Source organism: Pinus tabuliformis, chromosome 1_2 (genome assembly GCF_031772625.1).
Source record: "Pinus tabuliformis cultivar Carrire ecotype Pingquan chromosome 1_2, CPIR1, whole genome shotgun sequence".
Lineage (NCBI taxonomy): Eukaryota > Viridiplantae > Streptophyta > Pinopsida > Pinales > Pinaceae > Pinus > Pinus tabuliformis.
The window spans coordinates 1,253,425,060-1,253,449,187 of NC_142298.1; the positions used below are offsets into that span (position 1 = coordinate 1,253,425,060).

At 42.7% G+C, this 24,128-nt stretch overlaps 1 pseudogene; it reads left to right on the forward strand.

Moving 5' to 3' along the window:
* The window catches only part of LOC149210788 (E3 ubiquitin-protein ligase DIS1 pseudogene), a 137,597-nt pseudogene that overhangs the window by 38,713 nt on the left and 74,756 nt on the right, over positions 1 to 24,128 (forward strand).

Consider the following 24,128-nt stretch of genomic DNA (forward strand, 5'->3'; position numbering starts at 1 on the left):
TCTTGTCAAAGATCTTCACCTGAACTTGTTTCGATATCATTGAGTGTTTTAGTGGATTTCATAGAAGTTTAAGCCCTAAGGTTTGATTTTGGAGTAGGTCCTGTAGTGACTTTGGCGGTAGAAGTTGTCAAGCCTTAGATCTCTCTGGTTTTGTCAGCCTTCTTAGGAGTCGGACCTGTCGTAAAGTCTACCTGTGAGAGCAACTTACCTTTGAGTTGTCTCTTTGGAAAATTTCGAAGTACTTGTTGATTGAGTATTGAATTCCATTTTACAAAAAGAAAAAAAAGATTTGAGTTTTTGTTTTGACTGGTCTTTTGATTCTGCATTAGCTGGTCCTTGGCTTGATTGTGGTAAGTAAAACAACCTAGAATCATCCTTGTAGGCTTTTGCCTCGTTAAGTTTGCTTAGAGTAAATTTCTTTTTGATTTGCTTATGAGTCAATTTTTCATAGATTTTATAGCTTTTGAGATTGATTTTCGTTAAAATAGATTTATATGCTTTATTAAATAAGAGAAAATACAAAAATATCTCCTTTGAAAAGTTTTGTTTCAAGTAGCTTTGAGGGATTTTGAAATAAAAATAATTTTTCGTGCACGTAAGGAGTGGTCATGTTTGTATGCTTGGAAAGATAAAGAGAATTGTTTCTTTGATTGTCTTTACTAAGAAAGTTGTTTTCTATAAAATTTGCATTTTCCAACTCTCTTAGTTAGGAGTTTCATTGAAAGAGAAAAGTAGCGTAAATCATCTTAGGTGCATCTTTGTAGTGGTTTGAGTCAAGTCTACACACCATTGGTTTCATTTCCGCTACCTTTTGTCTTGAAGAAAAACCATAAAATTAATGCTTAAAGTAAAACCAACGTAGTAACTTTTATTTACTAGGGCTCTGAAACACCAATTTAGATCAGACTAGTGTCTTGGAGTAGGAGAGTAATTAACTCTCCAAGACAACAAAAGCAAACAAGTAGCTTATCTTGTGATAGAGTAAATCCAATTGTGTCATTTGTACTCTGGGAAAGCTCCTCTTAAAGGAGAAGCACGAGCTCGTGTCCGAACCAGTGAGGGGATCAATCCTCCCTCGTTGGGAACGACGCCAGACACGCACGTATTACAAACGGTAAACCTCAAATTAACCATTGTCGAGGAGCCAGGGGTCACTTGTCAGTAAACCTTGGATTATTGTCAAGGAACCGGCAAGGGGATTGAGATTGATACTCTGCCCTTGCGTGCTGTCGGAGTGTAGACTGTTCCCCTAGGTGCATTTGTTGCGGTTGGTAGCCTTAGTGACCATTATCTTTAGGATTCTACCGAGGTGACGGTGGAGGGAAGATCCCACTGTACCTGGAGCAGACGTCGGCTAGACTCACTTGGATTTTCCGGGGGGTTCACATCACTCGAGACGGTTAATGTGGAGGAACTTGTGCCGGTCTATTCATTAAGCAGGTTGCCGAGGTAACTGTTCCACCCGCCACTTCTGTACTGAATCCGGCGATGTTGGGTTTCATCTCCAACTAGTGTTTTCGGTCTGGAAGGCTACTGTTTGTGCTTGGTTTGACGCCCTAGATTATTTAGGCATGTGCTTCAAATTTGTTTGGTTCTTTAGAGACTTTAGGTGGTTTGATTTGAGTTTTTACTTTGTTTTCGTGTGTAGTAGTTAAAAGTTTTTAGCTGTCGCGAAATTACCAAGATAGTCCCGTAGACTTCGGGGCTAGTCTCCTGAAGTTGTTTCTGTGGCCGAATTGTTGAGGAGATCCCGTAGACTTCGGGGTGAGCCTCCTCGAGACGACCCTAGTAATCTAGAAGGTTTCAAGTTCCTTGTAACTCCTCCTAGTGGCAGTAGAGTAGGTTCACCTGAAGAAGGAGAATCTTCCTTGGTAGTCCATCCAGATTAACAAAGTCTAGAGACAGGTTATAATCCCGAAGCTGTTACAGTTTCTGAGCTTGCTGGTAGTTTTTCGTCTACTAGTGATATAGGCGAAGAACCTGAAATATCTGAACCTGTTACTCCAGCTTCTAGTGTTCCAGATTCACCAAGAGTAGAACGAGTTATCACCGAAAATCTTCCTACTGGTCTGATTGCTATTGAAGAACTTGCTCCAGAGGAAGAAATAGGCATCTCTAACCTTGAAGATCAACTTACTATTGAGCTCAGGGAGCGTGAATCTATCTTTTACAGTCCTCCTAGAAGTACCACTCGGTACCTTTCGTTAACCAATTATTTAGACAACTCAGGGGTAGGTTTTTCTACACCTTGTACTCCTTTTCCACCTGGAGGTATTTATACTCCTGTAAATATGTCTGGTCAGTCGGCCGTGTTTACTCAAACTCCTGAATCTTTCTTACACGGTGGTCCTTCTGTTCCCACCGAGTATCAATCACTTTCTGGTACCTTTGCGGGGGCATCTCCTCAACCCATTGATCATGGGTTATTAGCTAGAAACAATGGTAATATACCATTGGGTGTAGGAGACATTTACATGATGTCAGGTTCAGTTCCCGTTTCTCAACCTCAAGGTGGCCAATTACCACCTGGGGGGCAGCCCCAATTAACCCCTGGGGGAAACCTCAAGGTACACAAATTGTGTCTGGGGGCAACCTCAAGGTCAGTATGTACCTATGGTGCAATACATACCTCAAGGTCAACCCCAGCCTCAATATGTATCCCAGGGTCAACCTCGGTATCAATATTTACCTCAAGGGTATCAACCCCAAGGGTATCAACCACAAGGGTATCAACCCCAAGGGTATCAACCTCAAGGGTATCAACCTCAAGGTCAAGGTCAACCCCAGTATCCGTATTTACCTCAAGGTTATCAACCTCAAGGTCAATACTCGAGTCAAGGTTATCAACCACCTCAAGGTCAGTCATATGTTCAAGGTATGGGAACTGCACCTTTCAATTATCAATCCTATCTTCAATCCGGTTATGGATCTCAGTATCCTCAACCTGTTACGAGTCAATACCCCGGAATGATAGTGTGGGAGCCATCACAGGGTCAACAGGTGTTGCAGCCAAGTATACAGTTGGTACCTCAAGTTGGACAACCCGTAGTTTCTGGTCCACCCCAGCAACCGTAACCTGTCCAGTCAAATGTTCAAACTTCTGTAACTTCGGTAGTTACTCAGCCGCCAATTGCACCTAGTACTCCATCTCAAACGGCTGCTGCAACTACCGCTACATCTGCCACACTTACTTCTGGAGTATCGACAGCTCCGGTTTCTACTGTCTCTGCAACCACTCCTTAGACATCTTTACCGTTGTCTGGATCTACGATTCAAACCACGGTCCAGATGCCTATAGGTCAGCCTGGTATAAGTACGGTTGTCACTACTCAACCTCAATTTGTTCATCAACGTACCAGGGACAATACCAACATGGGCAAGCTGTCCAACAGCTGGTTTACCAGTATCAACCGTATCCTGGGTACACTTATCAACAACCTCAACAACCCCAGTACGGTCCGGTTAATCCTGGTTTTCCAGGAGGATATAATATCCCAAATGCGACTCCTGTTCCTAGTTATCCTGGATATCCTCCTCCTGGGGATGGTATTGTGACCCAGAGTTTTAGAGATCCTAACCGATAGTTACTGTTTATCGCAACTTTGGATTTTCCAGACTTGACGCGCCTAATGAACGATCCAATTCAATATCTTCCGTTCTGGCCTCCAATGCCAAATAAGTTGCCCAATGATATACCCAAGTTCGAAGGTAAGTCTGGAGAGGATCTGTCCAATAACGTGATGACTTACCACCTCTGGTGTGCTTCAAATTCTATCTCAGATGATTCGATCTGCTTACGTCTTTTCCAGCGTACTCTCATTGGTCTCGCGGCCAAGTGGTACATTGAGTTACCGCGGGCCTCTTTTTACAATTTTACCCAGTTAGCTACCTCGTTCTTAACTCACTTTCAGTTGCCGGTCAGATACGATAATGGCACGGAGTTATTAACTTCACTAAAACAATCAACGTCCACGTATATTTCTGATCACATTCATGAGTGGAGACGTCGAAGAAGGCTAGTGAAAGTTTTTATCCCAAACCAAATCTTAGCTGAATGGTTTGTTAAATCATTATTACTGAATATTACTGAAGATGTAGCTAAGGCCGGAGTAGTCACTGAGGAGCAAGTCATTGCTCAGGCGCAATACCTTGACTTAGTTTACACTCAGTCGGGTACGTTACACGAGAAGATTCCGGATCTTTCAAAGTCGAATCAAATCGCTGCTGCTCCTTCGGGATCTCGTGCCGCTGATGGTATGATTGGTATCATGAATACAAAGAGCAAGAAGAAGTCTTCCAAGGCTTCAACTACTCCTATTATCACTTTGCCTGATTCCCCGACAGGAGAGTCTTCTCCTGAACTTACCGCCGATATTCACGCTGTAGAGTCATCTACGGCCAAATCAAAAAATGGCGGAAAGAAGAAAGGAAAGAAGAAGGCTAAAGCAGACAAGGCTCCGAAGGAGAAAATGGAAAACTCGGAAACCAATGACGAAAAGCGCAAACCTCGATATCCTTGTCTTATTTGTGAAGAGGATCATTTTACAAGAGATTGCCCTCATCGGGCTAAGGTTGTGAAAATAGTCAAAGGTTCTCCCACTCCTGCTGTGTTAAAAGATCCATTTCCAAAGCAGGAGAGTAAGATGATAGGTTCTTCCTCGAGTGCTAGTGAAGAACCCATTTTGATGATGTCTCATGTGAGGATTGTGACTCGATCGTAAGATTATGGTAGTAAGAATCTTGTTGATGGTAAGGAAGCAGAATCTTCTCACTCTAACCCATCAACCTCAACTCCTGGTTCCGATCCACTACAGATCGAAAAACCTAACCCGGACTTAGTAATCAAACCACCAGCCAAGGGTGTACTTCGAAGGTCTGCTTTTAATCCACATGCGAGAGCAGCTCAGAGTTACAACATTGTTGAGGACTTAGCTGTTTCACCCTCAGCAATGTCGGCTTTAGAAGTGCTGGAATCATGCCCAGCACAACGAAAATTACTTTTGTCGGCTATCGGAGTTGTTGATGTTCAGGACCCGAATCTGATAATCTTTGATCTAGAAAATAGTACACCACGTCTACCCCATCAAATGGCTTTCCAAATTCCAGTGATAGTCAAAAACAGGCCTATTCATCGGACTGTGATTGATGAGGGAGCTTCTACGTGTATTATGTCGATTCAATGTTGGAGATCGCTTGGTTATCCTTCGTTGAACCAATCCCCGACCATCCTTAAGGCCTTTAATGGCCGTGGGTTCCGTCCATTTGGTATTCTACAGGAATTGCCTATAGGGGTAGAAGGCAAAACCATTAGTCTGGATGTGGAAGTGGTTGATGCCCCTCTAGACTACAACCTTCTTTTGGGTCGAGGTTGGTCATATGCTATGACAACAGTCGTTTCATCGGTCTTCAAAGTAATAAAGTTTCCACATAACAGTAAGATCGTGACAATTGATCAGCTGACATACTTTTCATCCGACCCAGCCTCTTCAGAGAGTATCCAGCATGTCAGTAAGACGACAACCCCTTATAGGGATGTTGGCGTAGGTTTAGTTAAAGATTCTGATTTACTGGGAACTTTTCCTTTCCCTCCAATCAACGCAGACCCTTCATTTGCATCAATTCATATGATTACATCAGACAACATTATTTATGATGATCCTTGGATTGTCCCATCAGAATCTGAGATAGACTCATTCGGTGATGCTATGCCTTTGAGTCCATATGAAATTGCTTATGAAGCCATCATGTCTTTTGCCGACTCGCGTTCAACCCAAATCGACCAAATGAATGTGGTCAGTGAAGAATCACTTTTCACATCAACCTTAGAACGGATAATGTTTCCCGAAGTCGTGTCATCTGACGACAACTTTGCGAAATCCTAAGTGTAGACGATCTACCATGGGAAGATCTCCATCACAGATCTTCGTTTTTACCTAAGGATGATCCTTTTGAAAATGATTTTTCATCTATCTTTACCGCTGAATATGTCAAAGACGCTCAGAATCCAACGAAACATTCTGATTCAGAGTTGAATTTAGGGAATATTTCTCGCACTATTCCCATTGATATTTCAGTGAAGCTCGGAATTGAGGAAAACATTCATATAGGTGCCTCATGTACAGAAGATGAAATTCGAACTTACAAGGCCCTATTCCAAGAATTATGTGATGTGTTTGCCTGGTCTTACGAGGAAATGCCAGGAATCGACCCTGCCATTGTTGTTCATGAAATAAGGACCTACTCGGACGCTAAACCCGTCCGGCAACGGTTGCGTCAAATTCACCCTCGGAAAGCAGCTGCGATTAAAGCAAAAGTTGAGAAGTTGTTGAAAGCAAGTTTCATTTATCCAATCTTGCTAACGTATTGGGTATCGAATATTGTTCCGGTCAACAAGAAACAAGGAACAATAAGAATCTGTATCGACTATAGGGATATAAATCGAGCTTGTCCAAAAGGCAACTATCCTACGCCTTATATCGATCAAATTATTGATGAATCATGATTGTGCCAGAAGTGAAATGTTTTCCTTCATGGATGGTTTTTCGGGCTATAATCAAATCAATATTCTACCTGCCGACCAACCAAAAACGACATTCATTTGTCCATGGGGGACATTTGCTTATTGAAAATTACCTTTTGGACTTAAGAATGCCGGGGCCACTTTTCAACGGGCGATGTCTTACACATTTCATGACATCAAACACATTGTGCAACCGTACCTCGATGATTTGCCTGCTCATTCTTTACATCGAGCTGATCACCTTGTCCACTTACGAGCAATCTTTATGAGGTGTCGGCATTATCGAATTCGGTTGAATCCCCACAGATGTGTGTTCTGTATAGAGACGGGTCGATTGCTGGGATTTGTTGTTTCAAAAGCCGGCATTCGCATCGATCCCTCGAAGGTCGTAGCTATCATCAAATTGCCTCCTCCTTCGAGTTTGCGCCAACTCCAAAGTTTGCAAGGGAAAGCGAACTTTTTACGCCGATTCATTCCAAATTACGCCGAGGTCACTAAAGGTTTTACACGGTTGTTGAAATAGAACGCTCAATTCTTTTGGGATGAGATTGCCCAACAATCTTTTGATGCACTTAAGCACACGTTGACCCATGCACCGTTGTTGCATCCTCCCAACTACAACCAGGACTACTTCTTATACCTCGCAGCTTCGCATTCCACCATTGGAATGGTGTTAGTTCAAGAAGATGAATTCGGAGCGGAACATGTGATATATTATCTTAGTAGGACATTAAACCCCACTGAGCTAAAATATTCGCATGTGGAGAAGTTGGCCCTGGTAGCCGTTCAAGCTGTCCAACGTTTTCGTCACTACATTCTTCTCCATAAAACTACAGTTATTTCGGATTGCAACCCTATGATTTATATTTTGACAAAACAACTGCTAGGGGGCAAGTTCTCTAAATGGATCGTTATCCTGCAAGAGTTCGACTTGGAGTTTGAGAAGTCCAAGTCTAAGAAATCCTTAGTTTTGCGGAATTGATGTGTGATTTCCCGCGTGCTGACACAGAAACTGTGGAAGAGGAGTCCATTGCGGACGAATATTTGTTTCTTATCAGTACTTTAGATCCGTGGTACGGGGATATAATCATCTATCTCCAAACCCAAACCTTTCAGCCTGAAACTTCAAAGTCGGAACGTCGAAAAATTCGATTTCAATCCCATCAATACAAGATTATTGGATATACACTTTATCGCCGGGGGGCAGACTTAGTTTTTCGACGTTGTTTAACTCACGAAGAAGCTGAGAGGGTTTTGAATGATTGTCACTCTGGAGCATGTGGCGGTCATATGTCTGGGTATGCCACAGCTCAGAAGGTGTTGTGCACTGGCTATTTCTAGCCATCCATGTTTAAATATTGTATCATTGCGGTCTGAAAATGCCACAACTGTCGAGTGTTTGATCGCAAGATGCACGCACCACCTGCTCCTCTCCACCCTATAATTGCCGTTGGTCCTTTCGCCAAATGGGGAATCGATTTTATTACTTGTAACCCTCACTCGGTCGGGGGGCATGCGTATATCATCCTCGCGGTTGATTATTTTACTAAATGGGCCGAGGCGATGCCTACATTCGACGCAAGCGGAAAAACAGCTACAGTTTTTGTATTCAACCACATTATAACTAGGTTTGGTGTCCCACAAGCAATCATCACTGACCATGGCAGCCATTTTCCAAACATCATGATGACTGAGCTTACAAGCCAGCTTGGTTTGCGCCACGATAGCTCTACTCCTTATTATCCGCAAGCCAACGGTTTGGTTGAGTCTATCAACAAAGTTCTGGTTATCATGATCCGACGAATCATTGGTATTCATCGGTCGAATTGGCACAACATGTTATTTTCAGCGCTATGGGCATACCGAACTTCAGTGAAAACTTCAACAGGTTTCACCCCTTTAGATAGTGTGCTTAGCTTAGAAAGTGTGTCTTTCGTCGTTATTCTGGCTTATCTTGGTTTTACCCTTGATATTGCAGATGTCGATGCCTCTCCAAACGTACATTGGATTTGCTAATAGTGCTTGTCGTAGTACACGGAATATCTCTTCCGCAGCTTGGGTTATCTATTCGCCCTCTGACGAGTTAGCTTCTATGCATGGGGTGAGCCTCGATCAAACGACGAACAACATTGCAGAATACAGTGCAGTGTTTGAATTTTTGTCTGAATCTATTTCATTTGGAATTCGACGTTTGATAGTGAGGTTAGATTCCGAACTCGTTGTATTACAGCTTAATAGAGTATATGCCATTAGAAATCCTTTGTTATTAAGGTTGTTTTTGAGAGTGCGTCTCTTGGAACGTGAATTTGATTACATTGAATATCAACATATTCCAAGGTCTTTAAATACATTAGCATATGCAATTGCTTCTCAACAAATCATTGGTATTCATCGGTCGAATTGGCACAACATGGTATTTTCAGCGCTATGGGCATACCGAACTTCAGTGAAAAATTCAACAGGTTTCACCCCTTTCCAACTAGTTTATGGCTTGGAAGCTGTGTTACCCATTGAATGCGAAATCCCATCACTTCAAATGGCTGTCGAATTAATCCCAGCTACTTCCGAAGAGGAGAAACGTTTATTATACTTAGCCCAATTAGATGAGACTCGACGTGACGCTGCATTGGCAATCGAGACTCACGCGAAGCGAATGAAAGCTCAGTATGATAGAAATGTTACCCCTCGGAGTTTTTCAGAGGGAGACCTAGTGCTGTTATATGATCAAGCTAACAATAAGCTAGGTGCTGGAAAATTCGTTCCTATGTGGCATGGACCCTATATTGTAAAGCGAAAGCTAGCAAAAGGGGCCTATGAGCTGGTAGATTTTGATGGGGACTCTTTGGGTAAACCCAGAAATGGACTTTACCTAAAGAGGTATTATGCTTAAATGGTGGGTATGGAGAATTTTAGTTAGGTTAGATTTTCTTTCTAGCTAGTATGTTTGTTAGTTTAGATAGTGTGCTTAGATTAGAAAGTGTGTTTTTCGTCGTTATTCTGGCTTATCTTGGTTTTACTCTTGATATTGCAGATGTCGACGCATCTCCAAACGTACATTGGATTTGCCGATGGTGCTTGTCGTAGTACATGGAATATCTCTTCCGCAGCTTGGGTTATCTATTCGCCCTCTGACAAGTTAGTTTCTATGCATGGGGTGAGCCTCGCTCAAACGACGAACAACATTGCAGAATACAGTGCAGTGGTTGAATTATTGTATGAATCTATTTCATTTGGAATTTGACGTTTGATAGTGAGGTTAGATTTTGAACTCGCTATATTACAGCTTAATAGAGTATATGCCATTAGAAATCCTGTGCTATTAAGGTTGTTTTTGAGAGTGCGTCTCTTGGAATGTGAATTTGATTACATTGAATATCAGCATATTCCAAGGTCTTTAAATACATTAGCAGATGCAATTGCTTCTTGAATGTTGGACAGACATTTACGATAATCATGCAAGTAAATTTAAAAACATTTCATCACATATGTTAAACAATATGAGCCGGTAATAATGATATATATATAGATAGGAGTGTGTCAAAAAATATACATCGTCTTCGATCATAGGTTGAAAAATGATCGGCAAAAATGATAAGTACAAAAAACCAAAAATGTCATATGTGTCTACAAAAGTGACTAGCCAATCACTAGTGGTGCTCTCTATACGAGACCACTGCCCGCGCTACCCTACACAAGAACCTCCTAAAAGGTCCTGGGACTGCGACCACATAGCGCTGAAGTCGAATGGGAATGTCATCTATGGTGGTCTCTGGTATATCCGCCGTCAGACGCTCTAGATCATGTTCCAGCTTGGCTAAGGTCTCTGCGGCCGCATCCTGTGGGGCTGGTGCTAGTACAGCTGGTACTCTCCTCTCAAAAGCCCGAAGGTTGGTTGGACGTTGTGGACCTACATCTGCATTTTGAAAATTTGTGCTGTCAGTTTGAGGCGATATATAAAAACAAAAAAAATACATAATTTGAAAACTCGTGAAAAATGAAATACCTCTGTCGTCCCACTATTCTCCCTATGGAAGAAGCATGTCCGGATCATTCCGAAAATCCATTCCGGCATAAGGAAAGTCCTGAATAGCAAAGACATGGCTCTCTAGCCAGTGAAAGTAACCATTAGGAAATCGAACAATTGCTGTGCCCTCATCAGGATGCCGGGCCATTACCGCAACCCATCTCGTCAACTTAGGCTCCCGAGGCGCCCCAACTGGAACTGTAAGATGCTGGGGGACCAGCATTGGAACTCTCTCTAGGGCAAAGATCACGACTATAGGCCCATATCCAAAGGTCTTCAGTTGTCCTCTCTTTGCCTTGGTTAGTTGGCCCTTCAAATTAGCCAACACAGCATCGCACCAGTTGAAAATGGTGTCGTGGAAGCAATCTATAGCCATCCGCATTTGGGACCCAGTGGCTTGGTGCAAAGCGGCCACGCCGCAAAGTCTGGTAACAGTAAAGGCTATCACCATAAGTTCAGGTCGGGATATGTACTTGATTTCTATCCCCTTCTCATGGTTTTGGTTGTTGCACCACTCTAGCTGGAGACTAGCAAGGGATTGGCCACCCAGCCTAGTCCCGAATAGAGAAAGTTGCTCGCCCCTGTTAGGCAAGCCAGTGAGAAAATATATGTCGGAGGACTCTATCTCGAGCTGGTGCTCTCCGATGTAGAAACATTGCTCCTGAATGTTCCACCTTTCAACCAGCCACTCAAGAAATGGCACCTGGCCCCTCATGCTAGGTATGGCCCAGTATTTGTACAGTCTGCATGCTTTTAATGCACCAATGGAAGGTTGATGACCTATCGTGGCCAAATAAACATCCTCGTGCTCTCTTTCACGCCAATCAAGCATGGTGTGCTCCCTGCACATCATAAAACATCAGTTAGAATCCATAAAATTTAAAAAATTTGGTCTATTTTGGAGGTATGAGGGTTTCAATTTATGTTTTGCGGGGTACGCACCCCGGCCTTTAGGGACAGAGCGCCCGGACGCAGCTTCCCTTAAGGCCGGGTGCGTACACCCCGTAATTTTCCCATTGGGAAAATATCGGGGTACGCGGGTCAGCAGTGCATGACCTGCGTACCCCGAAGGGCACATCTTGAAACCCCAATGCCCCCAAAAAATCAAATAAAAACATTAAAAATGAATCCTAAACGGATGGAAAACAAGAGAGGGGTGTTGTAGAATACCTGGTGAAACGACGTTCGATTCTGACAGTCGGATTCTCCGCAATCTCCACGGGAAGTTTCTTGTCAAAGGCCCTTTTTTCAACCTCAACAGTAAAATGGTAAAAATGACATGGTAAAAAGTCTTTTTATAGGTTTTTTGGATGAATGAATGCTAATTTTGTTTAGTTTTCACCATGAAAGGACATTTTTCAATGTATTTTTACCCATCTTAAACAGGTATGAGTAATGTGTCATTTTTGTGCAGGACAAAAGGACTTTCGAGTAAAATCATCATTTTTCATGAACCAAAACATCAGAGTCATCTTTTTAAGCTCTTTTCTGACTCCTAAAATATGAAAAGATCGTCAAGCATTTCTTTTACACTCGTTAAAACGGAATTAAAAGACGGTCCCCTTATAGCTCTTTTTTGACCGTAAAATCAGGAAAAGATTGTCGGGTTTTTGTCGTTTCAAACTCGATACGGAAATAAAACGACGTGTCCTTGATCGCTTTTTACTTTTCAGGTCAGAGACACTAAACATGAAAGTACTCCTTGGTCGCAAGATCAAGCGGTTCTCCTAGGTATTATTTTATACTTTTTCGGGCTTGGGGGACACAAATTTACGAAAAAGTTCAACCTGGAGTCTTCTTAAGTTTTTCAGACTCTCTAAAATTGAAAAGCGCCGAGTTTCTCCTATACTGGGCTCGTTAAAATTTCACAGTAAAGGACCTGTTCAATTACAAACATGAACGAACCACTCCTTCCTAGGGTTCGAATCAAAACTAGGTTGGACTCATCCGAAGGATGAGCTTATAATCAAGCATATGTTATCCTCCTCAAGCTTGTCAAAAATAAAGAGGTACTTGCCAGCAATGGTGGGGGAAAAGAGAGAAGAATGAGCCTATTTGTTATCTTTTGTCTCAGAAGAAACTTTATTACCACTCTTGGACACGACACTTTTCATTCACCTGGGTTGGGAAATCCTTTACCTCACAGTTGATCAAACCACATTGAAAGTCTTTAGCTGGGTTCCGGGGATTAACTTTGAGTCATTCATCACCAAGCCATCTGTCGTGTCGTTATGTGTTCAAGAGGTCTGCAAGAAAAACTTTCATCTGCAAAATACTTGTCATCCATTTGACCATCCCTGAGTCAGTCCTTACAGCAACATTTCTTCAACTTTAACAATGATTTCGTGTTGTGGGCTTGCCTGCAACGGGTCGCTTTCTATCGACATCAACACATTATCTAGAGAGATGACTTAGAAATCGTCAGTACCTTGAAGTCTGCATGCATCAATGGCAGGTTTCTCGCCTTTGACGTCAGTTTACATCATTGACTTTCGATCGAAGGATTCCGTGAAATGTTCGACATCAACTCATTAATTCACATCTCATGGATTGTACTGGGTACTTTGAGAACCATTGACATTACTGGTGGTCTCTCTCACACTTGTTAACAGTTTACATCATCAACTGGTAATCAAGTGGTTTCTACCATGTTCGACATCAACCCATTTATTCGCATGGCTAGAATCGTACCAATTCGGAAAGTAGAAATGAAGACCCTGGATCTAGTTTCCACCATCCAGGCTGCGAGGAGTTTTGTATTCATTATCTAAGTAGACTAATCATAAATAGATGGCTGTGCCCATACTGTGTCTACAAAAGTCTACGATTATGATGTACTGCAAGATCATTCCTGTATCAGAGTAGTTAGTCTGTTAGTTAAAGTTTTGATCTGAGTATGGGAATGCCTACCTCAGCGATGATATAATCTTATACATGTATTTTGTGTTGAAAATTGCAGGTTCTGACCAGGCTCTCCACGAGATAATCCTTGAAATGATAAAGCGCTTCACCCTTCCTAGATAATACAAAGCCTTAATCTACTACTGGCTTCGCACTTTAGGGGGAAATCTGTTACACTAAAAAATGTCACCATGGCTATTTACAGTTAGTATGGCTCCATCAACAGTCATGCTATCCTCCTGGGCAAGTCTCATGCCTCTGCTCTCCATGTCAAACTCCAAAAAGAGAGAAAGTCTTTATAAATGTATTTATCTTTGGGTACGCAGGTTCTCTCAACCTTACCTACGGATACGCACCTAATGTTCACAAAAGCTGCGTACTTGTACGCTCTGTATGTAAAGGGGCAGGTGTGTACCCCTGTAAAGGTCAAAATGCGCAAGTTTCATATTTAAAAAGTTACTTGTGGTCATTTCTAGAGCATTCTAGAAGTATGTTTGACGTGTATGAAGCGCCTCCAGATGGTTCATGTACCCCTACCAAAGAGGAACTTATCCCATCAATAAGGGAGCTATCCCATCCAAAGAGGGGATTATCCCATTGATGGTGGACCTGATTAACTTCCTCTTGAGCACTATAAATACAGGCATTGGGCCAGAAGGAGAGGAGGTTGAAAGCTAAACATTTCTAAGGGTAGATGCTGCTAGAATTAGGACTCCCATTTAGAAGCTTGTGAGGAGAGATTGCCATCTTTGCTTGTTCTATTTGGAAGTGGGTGAGCTTTGTCAAAGTAAAGGATAACTCTTGATGGACCCTGGGAGGGACTTGCACAACACCAAGGCTCAGGTTGTAATTGTTCCTTTTGTTTCCTATTAATGCAAATGAGTCCATTCTTCTCAATAACTTGTTATTTATGAGTTGTTTCATTTACTCCTTGGTCTATGTGTTAAACATGTTTTATTTTATGAGATTATTAAGTGCTATTTAATCGTTTGATTGTTAGTGAATGCAGGTTTCGAAGTGAAGGAGGAGCTCATCTGGATCAGCGAGGCTGGACTACTGCAACAGCGTTGGATTACAGGTAGGATCTAAACACTTGATTTCTTATATAGTAAATGCATGTTTAGAGAAGGATTGCTCTTGTTTGTCTTGTTTGTCACTAGAGAGTCTTAGGCTCCTAGGGAGGTTGGTTGTGTCCACACTATCGACTCTTTCTGCCTGAAACCTCCTTCATTGGGATAGACGCCAGATACGCACGTATTACAAATGGTAAACCTCGGATTATTGTCGAGGAGCCTGGGGTCACTTGTCGGTAAACCTTGGATTATTGTCAAGGAGCCGGCAAGGGGATTGAGCTTGTTACTCTGCCCTTGCGTGCTATCGGGTCGTAGACTGTTCCCCCAGGTATATTTGTTGTTGTTCGTAACCTTAGTGACCATTATCTTTAGGATTCTACCCGAGGTGACGGTGGAGGGAAGATCCCATTGTACCTGGAGCAGACGTCGGCTAGACTCACTTGGATTTTCCGGGGGGTTCACTTCACTCGAGACGATTAAAGTGGAGGAACTTGTGTTGGTCTATTCATTAAGCAGGTTGTCGGGGTAACTGTTCCACCCACCACTTCTATACTGAATTCGGCGATGTTGGGCTTCATCACCAACTAGTGTTTTCGGTCCGGAAGGCTACTGTTTATGCATGGTTTGACGCCCTAGATTCTTTAAGCGTGTGATTCAAATTTGTTTGGTTCTTTAGAGACTTTAGGTGGTTTGATTTGAGATTTTACTTTGTTTGCGTGTGCAGTAGTTAAAAGTTTTTAACTGTGGCGGAATTACCAAGACAGTCCCGTAGACTTCGGGGCCAGTCTCCTGAGATTGTTACCGTGGCCGATTTGTTGAGGAAATCCCGTAGACTTCGGGGTGAGCCTCCTCAAGACGTCCTAAGTCATTACGAAGGTTTGAAAGTCCTTGTAACTCCTACTGGTGGCAGTAGAGTAGGTTCACCTGAAGAAGGAGAGTCTTCATTGGTAGTCCATCCAGATTACCGAAGTCTAGAAACAGGTTATAATCCTGAAGCTGTTGCAGTTTCCGAGCTTGCTGGTAGCTTTTCATCTACTAGTGATATAGGCGAAGAACCTGAAATATCTGAACCTGTTACTCCAACTTCTAGTGTTCCTGATTCGCCTAGGGTAGAAAGAATCAACACCGAAAATATTCCTTCTGGTTTGATAGCTATTGAAGAACTTGATCCAGAAGAGGAAGTAGGCGGCCCTATTCTGGAAGATCAACCTACCATTGATCTAAGAGAGCGTGAATCTATCTTTTACAGTCCACCTAGAAGTACTACTTGGTATCTTTCGTTAACTAATTACTTAGACAACTCAGGGATAAGTTTTTCTCAACCTCGTACTCCTTATCCACTCGGAGGTATTTATACTACTGTAAATATGTCTAGTCAGTCGTCCGTGTTTACTCAACCCCCTAAATCTTTCTTGTATGGTGGTCCTTCTGTTCCTGCTGGGTCTCAGTCACTTTCTGGTACTTTTGTAGGAGCATCTCCTCAACCCATTGGACATGGGTCATTAGCTGGAAACAATGGTAATAAACCGTTGGGTGTAGGAGACATTTATATGATGTCAGGTTCAATTCCCGGTTCTCAACCTCAAGGTGGTCAATTACCACCTGGGGGGAAACCTCAAGGTACACAACTTACGTCTGGGGGGCAACCTCAAGGACAATATGTACCCATGGTACAATACATTCCTCAAGGTCAACCCCAGTATCAGTACTTACCTCAAGGGTATCTACCCCAAGGTCAGTACTCGAGTCAAGGTTATCAACCACCTCAGGGTCAATCTTATGTTCAAGGTACGAGAAATGTAACTTTCAGTTATCAATCCTACCCTCAATCCGGTTATGGATCTCAATATCCTCAACCTGTCATGGGTCAATACCCCGGAATGAACGTAGTGTGGGATCCATCACAAGTTCATCAAGTGTTGCAGCCAAGCGTACAGTTGTCATCCCAAATTGGACAACTTGTGGTTTCTGGTCAACCCCAGCAACCAGTCCAGTCTATTGTTCAAACTTCTGTACCTTCGGTAGTTACTCAGTCGCCAATTGCACCTAGTACTCCATCTCAAACGACTGCTGCAAATACCGCAACATCTGTTCCTTCCACCAAACCTACTTCTAGAGTATCGACAGCTCTGGTTTCTACTGTCTCTACCACTGCTCCACAGACATCTTTATCATTGTCTGGATCCACGATTCAAACTACGGTTCAAATGCCTGTGGGGCAGCCAGGTCAAAGTACGGTTGTTACTACTCAACCACAATTTGTTTATCAACTGTACCAGGGGCAGTACCAATACGGGCCTGCTGTCCAACAACCAGTCTACCAATATCAACCGTATCCTGGGTACACTTATCAACAACCACAGCAACCCCAGTACGGTGCGGTTAATCCTGGTTTTCCGGGAGGATACAATATCCCGAATGCGATTCCTGTTCCAAGTTATCCTGGATATCCTCCTCCTGGGACTGGTCTTGTGACTCAGAGTTTTAGGGATCCTAATCGACAATTGCCGTTTATCGCAAATTTGGATTTACCAGACTTGACTCGCCTAACGAACGATCCAATAAATTGTCTTCCGTTCTGGCCGCCAATGCCAAATAAGTTGGCCAGTGATATACCCAAGTTCGAAGGTAAGTCTGGAGAGGATCCATCAAATCACGTGATGACTTACCACCTCTGGTGTGCTTCAAATTCCATCTCGGATGATTCGATCCGTTTATGTCTTTTTCAACGTACGCTCATTGGTCTCGCGGCCAAGTGGTACATCGAGTTACCACGGGCCTCTTTTTATAATTTTAGTCAGTTAGATACCTCGTTCTTAACACATTTTCAGTTTCCAGTCAGATATGATAATGGCACCGAGTTATTAACTTCATTGAAACAATCGACGTCTACTTATATTTCCGACCATATACATGAATGGAGACGTCGAAGGCGATTAGTGAAAGTTTTTATCCCAGACCAAATCTTAGCTGAATGGTTTGTTAAATCATTGTTATCGAAGATTACTGAAGATGTTGCTAAGGCCGGAGTAGTTACTGAAGAGAAAGTTATTGCTCAAGCACAGTACCTTGACTTAGTTTATACTCAGTCGGGTACGTTACACGAAAAGATGCCAGATCTTCCAAGTTGAATCAAATCGCTGCTACTCCTTCGGGATCTCATGCTGCTGATGGCATGATTAGTATGGTGAATACTAAAAGCAAGAAGAAGTCTTCAAAGAATTCTTCGCCCATTATCACGTTACCAGACTCCCCGACAGGAGAATCTTCTGCTGAAGTTTCCGCTGATATACACGTTGTAGAGTCATCTACGGCTAAATCAAAAAACGGTGGGAAGAAGAAAGGCAAGAAGAAGAATAAAGCAGATAAAGCTCCAAAGGAGAAAACAGAAAAGTCGGAAACCAATGACGAAAAGCGCAAGCCCCGTTATCCTTGTCTTATTTGTGAAGAAGATCATTTTACAAGAGATTTCCCTCATCGGGCCGAGGTTGCGAAACTAGTCAAAGGTTCCCAAATTCCTGTTGTCCTGAAGGATCCATTTCCGAAAGATAGCAAAATGATAGGTTCTTCCTCAAGTGCCATTGAAGAACCCATATTGATGATGTCTCATGTAAGGATTGCGACTCGGTCACACGATTATGGTAGTAAAAGTCCTGTTGATGGATCGAAAGAAGCAGAATCTTCTTAGTCAAATCCATCAACCTCAGCTCTCGGTTCTGATCCACTACAGATCGAGAAACCTAACCCTGACTTAGTAATTAAAATGCCCACCAAAGGTGTACTTCGAAGGTCTGCTTTCAATCCACATGCGAGAGCGACCCAGAATTACAACATTGTTGAGGATTTAGCTGTTTCACCCTCAGCAATGTCGGCTTTAGAAGTGCTGCAATCATGCCCAGCACAACGAAAATTACTTTTGTCGACTATAGGAGCTGTTGATGTTCAGGACCCAAACCTGATAATCTTTTATCTACAAAATAGTACACCGCGTGTACCTCATCAGATGGCTTTCCAGATCCCAGTGATAGTCAAAAACATGCCTATTCATCGGACTGTAATTGATGAGGGAGCCTCCACGTGTCTTATGTCGATTCAGTGTTGGAGATCGCTTGGTTCTCCTTCACTTAATCAATCCCCGACAATTCTTAAGGCCTTTGATGGCCGTGGGTTCCATCTGTTTGGCATTCTACAGGATTTGCCTATAGGGGTTGAAGGAAAAACTGTTAGTCTGGATGTGGAGGTGGTTGATGCCCCTCTAGACTACAACCTTCTCTTGGGTCGAAGTTGGTCTTACGCTATCACAGCGGTCGTCTCATCGGTCTTCAGAGTAATAAAATTTCCACATAATGGCAAGATCGTGACCATAGACCAGCTGGCTTAATTTTCATCCGACCCAGCCTCTTCAAAGAGTATCCAGCATGTCGGTAAAACGACTATCCCTTATAAGGATGTTGGTGTAGGATTAGTTAAAGATGTCGGTTTACTGGGAACTTTTCCTTTTCCTCCAATCAACGTCGTGTCTTTATTCGCATCCATTCATATGATTACATCAGATACCATTGTTTACGATGATCCTTGGATCGTTCCTTCCGAATCTGAAATAGACTCATTTGGTGATGCTATGCCTTTGAGTCCATATGATATTGCTTACGAAGCCGTGCAGTCTTTTACCGACTCGCGTTCAACCAAAATCAACCAAATGAATGTGGTCCGTGAGGAATCACTTTTCACTTCAACCTCGGAGTTAATAGCATTTCCCGAAGTTGTGTCATCTGACGAACAACTTTGTGAAATCCTATGTGTAGACGATTTACCATGGGAAGATCTCCATCATAGATCTTCATTTTTACCTGAGGATGATCACTTTGAAAACGATTTCTCATCTGTTTTTATAGCTGAATATGTCAAAGAAGCTCAGAGTCCAATGAAACATCCTGATTCAGAGCTGAATTTGGGAAACATCTCTCGCACTGTTCCCATTGACATTTCAGTCAAGCCCGGAATCATTGAAAACATTCATATAGGTGCCTCATGTTCAGATGACGAGATTCAAACATACAAGGCCCTATTTCAAGAATTTCGCGACGTGTTTGCCTGGTCCTATGAGGAAATGCCACGAATTGATTCCGTAATTGTTGTCCATGAGATTAAGACTTACCCGGACGCTAAACCCGTTCGGCAACGTTTGCGTCAGATTCACCCTCGAAAAGCGGCTGCAATTAAAGCAGAAGTCGAGAAGCTGTTGAAAGCAGGTTTCATTTATTCGATCCCCTTAACGGATTGGGTATCGAATATTGTTCTGGTTAACAAAAAACAAGGAACAATAAGAATATGTATCGACTATAGGGATATCAATCGTGCTTGTCCCAAAGACAACTATCCAACACCCTATATCGATCAAATAATTTATGATTTTGCCGGCAGTGAAATATTTTCCTTTATGGACAGTTTTTCCGGTTACAATCAAATCAATATTCTACCTGCCGATCAACCAAAAATGGCTTTCATTTGTCCATGGGGGACATTTTCTTATTGCAAATTACCTTTTGGGCTTAAGAATGTTGGAGCCACTTTTCAAAGGGTGATGTCTTATGCGTTTCATGACATCAAACACATTGTGCAACCGTACCTCGATGATTTGCGTGCTCATTCATTACATCGAGCTGATCACCTTGTCCATTTACGAGCAATTTTCATGAGGTGTAGGCATTATCGTATATGTTTGAACCCACACAAATGTGCCTTCTGTATAGAAGTGGGACGATTGCTGGGATTTGTAGTTTCAAAAGCTGGCATTCGCGTCGATCCCTCGAAGGTAGAAGCTATCATCAAATTGCCTTCCCCTTTGAGTCTTCGCCAACTCCAAAGTTTGCAGGGGAAAGCAAACTTTCTACGCCGATTCATTCCAAACTACGCCGAGGTTACAAAAGGTTTTACACGGTTGTTGAAATAGAATGCTCAATTCTCTTGGGATGAGATCGCTCAGCAATCTTTTGATGCACTTAAACACGCGTTGACCCATGCACCGTTGTTGCATCCTCCCAACTATAACCAAGACTACTTTTTTACCTCGCTGCCTCTCATTCCACTATTGGGATGGTGTTAGTTCAGGAAGACGAATTCGCAACGGAACATGTAATATATTATCTTAGTAGGACGTTAAATCCCACTGAGCTAAAATATTCTCATGTGGAGAAATTGGCCCTGGCAGCCGTTCAGGCTGTCCAATGTTTTCGTCATTACATTCTTCTCCATAAAACTATAGTCATTTCGGATTGCAACCCTATGATCTACATTTTGACTAAACAATTGCTAGGGTGCAAGTACTCTAAATGGATCGTTATCCTGCAAGAGTTCGACTTAGAGTTTGAAAAATCTAAGTCTAAGAAATCTTTAGTCTTTGCAGAGTTTATGTGTGACTTCCCGCGTGCTGACACGGAAACTGTGGCAGAGGAGCCCATTGCCGACGAATCTTTGTTTCTCATCATCACTTTAGATCCGTGGTATGGGGATATAATCATCTATCTCCAAACCCAATCCTTTCGATCCGAAGCTTCAAAGTTGGAACGTCCGAAAATTCGATTCCAGTCCCAACAGTACAAAATTATTGGAGATACTCTTTATCACCATGGAGCGGACTTGATTTTCCGACGTTGCTTAACTCACGAAGAGGCAGAAAGGGTTTTGAATGACTGTCACTCTAGGGTGTGTGGCGGTCATATGTCTGGGTATGCCACAGCTTAGAAGGTGTTGCGTGCTGGCTATTTCTGGTCGTCCATGTTTAAAGATTGTATCATTGCGGTCCAAAAATGCCACAACTGTCAAGTGTTTGATCGCAAGATGCACGCACCACCAGCTCCTCTCCACCCTATAATTACGGTTCGTCCTTTTTCCAAATGGGGTATCGACTTTATTACATGTAACCCTCACTCGGCCTGGGGGCATGCGTATATCATCCTTGCGGTTGATTATTTTACTAAGTGGGCCGAGGCGATGCCTACATTCGAGGCAGACGGCAAGACTGCTGCAATTTTCGTATTCAATCACATTATTGCTAGGTTTGGTGTCCCACAAGCAATAATCACTGACCATGGGCACCATTTTTGAAACATTATGATGACAGAACTTACAGGCCAGCTTGGTTTGCGGCACGATAGCTCAACTCCTTATTATCCACAAGCCACCGGTTTGGTTGAGTCCATCAACAAAGTTTTGGCCATTATGATCCGACGAATCATTGGGATTCATCGGTCGAATTGGCACAACATGTTATTTTTTGTGCTTTGGGCATATCGAACTTCAGTGAAAACATCAACAGGGTTCACTCCTTTCCAACTAGTTTATGGTTTGGAAGTCATGCTGCCCATTGAATGCGAAATCCCATCACTTCAAATGGTTGTCAAATTACTTCCAGCTACTTCCGAAGAGGAGAGGCGTTTATTATACTTAGCTCAATTAGATAAGACTCGACGTGATGTTGCACTGGCAATCGAGACTCATGCAAAACGAATGAAAGCTCAGTATGATCGAAATGTGACCCCTCGAAATTTTTCGGAAGGAGACCTAGTGCTATTATATGATCAAGCTAACGATAAATTAGGTGCTGGAAAATTCGTTCCTATGTGGCATGGGCCCTACATTGTTAAGTGAAAGCTAGCAAAAGGGGCCTATGAGTTGGTTGAATTTGATGGGGACTCTTTGGGTAAACCAAGAAATGGACTTTAACTAAAGAGGTACTATGCTTAAATGGTGGGTGTGAAGATTTTCGTTAGGTTAGTTAGGTTAATTTTTCTTTCTAGCTAGTGTGTTTGTTAGTATAGAGAGTGTGCTTAGCTTAGAAAGTGTGTTTTTTGTCGTTATTCGGCTTATCTTGGTTTTACCCTTGATGTTTGCAGATGTCGATGCCTCTCCAAATGTATATTGAATTTGTTGATGGTGCTTGTCGTAGTACACGGAATATATCTTCCGCAGCTTGTGTTATCTATTCGCCCTCTGATGAGTTAGTTTCTATGCATGGGGTGAGCCTCGATCAAACAAAAAACAACATTGCAGAATACAGTGCAGTGATTGAGTTATTATCTGAATCCATTTCATTTGGTATTCGGAGTTTGATAGTCAGGTTAGATTCTGAACTCGTTTTATTACAGCTTAATAGAGTTTATGCCATTAGAAATCCAGTGTTATTAAGGTTATTTTTGAGAGTGCGTCTTTTGGAGCGTGAATTTGATTACATCTAATATGAACATATTCCAAGGTCTTTTAATACATTAGCAGATGCAATTGCTTCTCGAATGTTAGACAAACATTTTCGATGATCATACATGTAAATTTAAAAACATTAACATTTAATCACACATGTTTAACAAGATAAGCCGGTAATAATGATATATATATAGATAGGAGTGTGTCAAAAATACATCGTCTTTGATCATAGGTTGCAAAACACCTTATGATCGGCCAAAATGATCAGTACAAAAAACCAAAATGTCACATGTGTCTACAAAAGTGACCATCCAATCACTGGTGGTGCTCCCTATACGACACCACTGCACGGGCTACCCTACATAAGAACCTCCTAAAAGGTCCTGGGACTGCGACTACATAGCGTTGAAGTCTGATAGGAATATCATCTATAGTAGTCTCTGGTATATCCGCCGTCAGACGCTCTAGATCCTGCTCCAACTCAGCTAAGGTCTCTACAGCCGCATCCTGTGGGACCGGTGCCGGTGCAACTGGTTGTCTCCTCTCGAAAGGCCGGAGATTGGCTGGACGCCGTGGACACACATCTACATTTTGAAAATTTTTACTGTCAGTTTTGAGACGATATATAAAAACAAAAAAATAGATAATTTAAAAACTTGTGAAAAATGAAGTACCTCTGTCATCCCATTGTTCTCCCTGTGGAAGAACCATGTCCGGATCACCGCAAAAATCCACTCCGGCATACGGAAAATCCTAGATCGCAAAGACCTGGTCCTCCAACCAGTGAAAGTAACCTGCAGGAAATCGGACAACTCCCGCTCCCTCATCAGGATGCCGGGCCATCACCGCAACCCATCGCATCAACTTTGGATCCCGAGGTGGCCCAACTGCAACAGTGAGATGCTAATGGATAAGCATCGGAACTCTCTCTAGGGCAAAGCTCACAACTAAATGCCCATACCCAAAGGTCTTTAATTGCCAACACAGCATCGCACCAGTTGAAAATGGTGCCTCGGAAGAAATCAATCGCCATCCGCATTTGGGACCCGGTGGAAATGTGCAAAGCGGCCGCGCCACAGAGTCTGGTAACTGTAAGGAAATTACCATAAGTTCAGGATGGGATATATATTTGATTTCTATCCCCTTCTCCTAGTTTTGATTGTTGCACCACTCTAGCTAGAGACTAGCAAGGGATTGGCCACCCGGCCTAGTCCTGAACATAGACAGTTGCTCGCCCCTATTAGGCAAACCAGTGAGAAAATATATGTCTGAGGGCTCTATCTCGAGCTGGTGCCCTCCGATGTAAAAACATTGTTCCTGGACGTTCCACCTTTCAACCAGCCACTCTAAGAATGGCACCTGGGCCCTCATGCTATGTATGGCCCAGTATTTGTAGAGACCTCATGCC